The sequence below is a fragment of the Triticum dicoccoides genome, chromosome 1B (assembly GCF_002162155.2).
Source record: "Triticum dicoccoides isolate Atlit2015 ecotype Zavitan chromosome 1B, WEW_v2.0, whole genome shotgun sequence".
Lineage (NCBI taxonomy): Eukaryota > Viridiplantae > Streptophyta > Magnoliopsida > Poales > Poaceae > Triticum > Triticum dicoccoides.
The window spans coordinates 117876221-117880982 of NC_041381.1; positions in this window are offsets into that span (position 1 = coordinate 117876221).

Genomic DNA, 4762 nt, shown 5'->3' on the forward strand with positions numbered 1-4762 from the left:
TCCCACGTGTCATGATGTACCAAGGTGATGCGCGTGTCCCTCTTGAGGTAGAAGCAATACTAGTACGTGGTTTGAGATGATGCCGAACCGAAGTGTGAAATAATGGTTGCTTCGTCCGCTTGGGAAGGTACGGCATTGTGATTTGACGTCTCATTGCTCATTACTAACACTAGGCCAGTACGAGTGGGGTTCGTCCCCCTTCTGTTCTGCACTGTTATTTGGTGCTTGACACGTTGACCCGGTTGCACATGAGATGATCCCCACATCCTTTGTCAAAACAAACAACACCCGATCAATGCATTTCACTCTTCGGTGCAACGGACGGGCACCTTACTTGCTCCTACAGGTGCTTAAGCTTGCCACATAGGCATAAAGTCTGATGTGGCAAGTTAATCAAGAAGAGAGAGACTAGTTTGGTGACCCAAGGAAAAAACGGTGCTAAGCGTGTGTACCTACGTGAAAAGACAATTTTGAGTCTATAGCTAATTAAATAAAGCAAACTTAGCAACACCATTTCATTGGAAGAGGTCACTCCTTGGCAAATGCAATAAATACTAGTACTCCCTGTGTCCCATAATATAAGAACGTTTTTGGCACTACACTAGTGTCAAAAACGTTCTTATATCATGGGACGGAGGGAGTATGAAGAAAGAGATAGAGAGGAGTAAAAAAATACACTTATAGCCAACCTTATAGCCAACCTTGTTGTAGTATGAGTGACTAAGTGATGACTATGTATGACATGCCAACGTCAGATAGCCTAACGCACCGTGTTAAATCTCCAAGGGCGCGACCGCGCGAGCGACCCGACGGTCGTGGTAGGCACGACCATGATACGGGCTGCTGGCAGCCCTTGGATCTGAGATCAAACGGTCGCATGCTAAGTTGCTGAAAATTTGCAGTATAACCCTCCAGGATAGGATATTCACCCATTGGTCTAGAATCACGCCATGCAACCGTTTGATCTCCGATCCAAGGGCTCTCGGAAGCCCGTATCATGGGAGAATGGAAAGCCACTACCCTGCCGTTTGCACACTGGCAGTTCGCTGCTACTCGTCCCCGCACGTCCTTTAATACTACGGCGGTTCGCTCCTAGTCGTCCCGTCCATTCACATTACGGTAGTTCCACTAATCCTAACCCTCCTCCCAAATCCTTGGTGTCCCAAATCTCCCCGATCGGCAGTGAGTACAAGGTTAGAACCATCATCGCGATGAGTTTGACGTCATCTACACCCGTTCTTCCGCGACGGTGAAAGGATGCCTTTCTCGCTTCAGACGCATGTTCGAAGACTCAGATGATGAGTGGGTCGCCGGGCTAGTTGTTGAGTACACCACAGTCGTGGGACGAGAGAAGGATCTAAAGGACGAAGAGAGGAAGAAGCCCGCCTTTATCCAGGTTTGCGTGCATGACTTATGCTTGGTCTACCACATATGCCATGCCGACGTTGAGTGCTAGGATTTTAAGGACTTCCTCGAGAGCAACCTAGTCAAATTCGTTACTGTAGACTTTGGTAATGACAAAGAAGTCCTGCGTCGGATAGGCCTCGTTGTAGGCAACACCTTCGACCTCCAAAAGAATCGGCTGGTGTCCTCTCGTCAACCTTCAATGCTGACTGTTGGGGATATTACCACTGGGCGTGAACCGACCTACCTGGGCCGGGTTAACTTCATTAGTAGTGTAAAGGTGATTAAGCAGATGAAGGCCCAAGGCCTGTAGTCGGTTTAGAACCTATAGCCGTAAACCGGCTTGGTATGTAAACTTATATTGTAAGTTAGGAATAGAGAGAGACCAACCGGGATACGAGTATGAACCGGTGTGGGACTCTGTCGACCGACGGGCGTCACCCGTGTATATAAGGGGACGACCCGGCGGCGGTTCAAGGAGAGACAACAACAACTCGAGCATAGGCGAAGCTTGTTTGCTCCCTAGCCCTCAAAATCACATCAATTCCATCAAAACTAGATGTAGGCTTTTACCTTCATTGAAGGGGCCGAACTAGTATAAACCCTTGTGTCTTTGTGTCCGCTTTAAACCCTTCAAGTTAACCCATAGCGATGGCTCCACGACTAAGTCCTTTCATGAGGACATCTGCCGTGAAAAAACCACGATAGTTGGCGCCCACCGTGGGGCTATCGCACGATGGTTTGATGATCTTGGAGGGCAAGCTCAAAGGACTCGAAGGCTATGCTGTGGGCCGGATGACCAAAAGTCGTCGCGGCAAGCTCTACATCGACGATGCAGGATGGGGTCCTGAAGCCGGCTCGATCGAGTACGGGTACTGGGTCCCCTTTGGTGGCATACATGTTTTTATCGGCAAGATTGGTGAGCCTGGGCCTGAGCCGGACATCCGCACTGACCTCGTCGAGATGGCTCAGCGTGCGAGATCTACCCAGGTTAAACTGGCCGTGAAGCATGCCTTCGTGGGAGTCATCCACGGAGGAGAGCATGGGAACGAATCAGAATATGGTAGCGAGACCGTCGTCTATTCCGGCGACAAGTCCTCGACCGGTGAGACAGAATCATTGTATCAGTTGCAAGACGACCAGGTTAAGGGTTGTTCCGATGGCGACAGTATTCCGGACCCCCCTGAGCAGATCAACCGGGTTGGAATATTCATGGCCGGTACACAGGCGGCGAATCACTCCTCGACCGCAGCAGCAATGCTCTCCGGATCAGCAGCGGCAGCAGCAGCAGGGGCAGGAGGCCTTGTGCGCCCGCCGGTTCAAGTTTTGTCTGACCTGTTTGATGCACTAGCTGTACTGATGGCAGAGGCCAATCCGGCGGATTAGGAGGCCCATGATGCATAGATTGCAAAAGTGAGAGAGCAGATCGCACAAGCCAAAGCCGACTTGGCAGCAGAGAAGGACATGATGGCCACAGAGCGGGCCGCTTTGGACGCCCAGGCCTATAAACTTATGCTCGACCAGAACGCATCACAGGAAGTCTTTAAGCGGAAGCACAGATCACGCATGCCGTTAGGGTTTGACCCTCCAAATCTCTTTCACACTCCGGGAGCGGGAACCAGTAATCCGCCGGGGCACCTGGAGGTAAACCGGGTCGAGGCACCAGGGCCAGGAGCGACGGTCCAACCTCCTCGGCAGAACATTGTGATTCCTTCGCCGGTCCAGACACCTCTGGGTCATTATTCTAATCCTATGGACAATCTTGTCGCAGCTGCTGCGCGATTAGAAGCTATCCCGGTCGAAGGAGACTCTCCGCAAGCAATAGAGACGCGCCGGGTTAAGGAGCTTCTCCGTACCGCTTTGATTCAACAGGAGGCATATTCATACAGCCGCGATCGAATTCATTCAACACCCCGTCCAAGCCGGAGCTATAGTAGGTGCCTGGATGAATCGGCCATATCAAGCAATGCGCGGGGCCGTGAAGCGGCCCGTGGCAATAACCTGGCCGGTGGTGTTCACGATGCTCAGGATGTAGTGGACCGGGCCCGGGCACGAAGGGGGGCCGAGTTAGCAGCACAAAACGAGGCGGATCAGCTTACACCGGTTCGTCCAACCACCTCTGTTGGGCCAGGGGTTGCATCTAGCTTGGGAGTACCCTGTTTAGTCCCCGCTTTACGCAATGTACGCCTGCCCAAGGACTTCAAGGGCCCGCGCAAGGTACCGAATTACATTGCTGATTTATCTCCCGAAGCGTGGGTAGAGAGTTACGAGATGGCAATGGAGATGCTGGATGTGGATGAGACCGCGTGTGCAAAGTACTTCACCATGATGCTTGAAGGCACAGCCCGTACTTGGTTGAAGGGCCTGCCGCCTAATTCTATCAGTTCATGGGCCTAGTTGCGGACCCGGTTTATCCAGAATTTCAAAGATATGTGTAAGTAGCCTAAATCCATAGTAGACTTGGCGGCTTGTGTTCAGGAGGATGGAGAGTCAACAACCCATTGGGTACGCCGCGTTTCTGAAGTCTTGCACTCGTCTAACAGGATCAATGCTGACTCTGCGATCTTAACCCTGGAGGGCAATTGCCGGTTTAAGCCTCTAAAACAAAAGTTAGGGCGTATGAAGCGGTTTTGTAATGACATGGGAACTCTCATGGCCGCTTTAGTGAAGTATGCTGATTCTGATAGTACCAAGGATCCTGATACCGACGATGACGAAGCAGGGAAGGGAAAGAAGAATGGCAACTCTAAGGGGCATCAATACAAACCGGCGGGCCATGGAAACGGAGGCAAATGTAAGGCGGATGGCAGCCTGGACTTTGTGGCTAACACTAATGCGCAGGACAAGGGTCAGCGACGCAGAGGTAAAGCAGCGAATTGTAATGGGGCTCCAAATCCTAACCCGGATCGTTTAAACTATTTGCTGAATCAGCCTTGCCCAAAACACGGGACGAAGGAGGCGCCGGCTAACCACCTTTGGAAGAATTGTTTCATTATGCAGGAATTTAAAAACTCTAATGCCTTCCGGTATGACCATGGATCAGGTGGTGGTTCAGGATCCGGTTTCCATGGTCCGGGTCACGATGGAGCTTCCGGTCCAGGTTTCAATCAGGGCGGTAATAATGACCAGGATAATCAGAACGGTCAAGGGGGTTACAACCAACAGCAGCAGCAGTAGCGGTCGGGTTATCAGAGCCAGCCAAAACAGTTGAACAATGGGCAGTATCACGTTTTCACAACTAGCTCGGATAAGCGCGACCGGAAACTTCATAAGCGAGCAGTAAACTCTGTTGAACCGGCCGTACCGCGTTATTTACGCTGGTCAGAGCAGCCGATCGTGTGGAGCAGGGAGGATCACC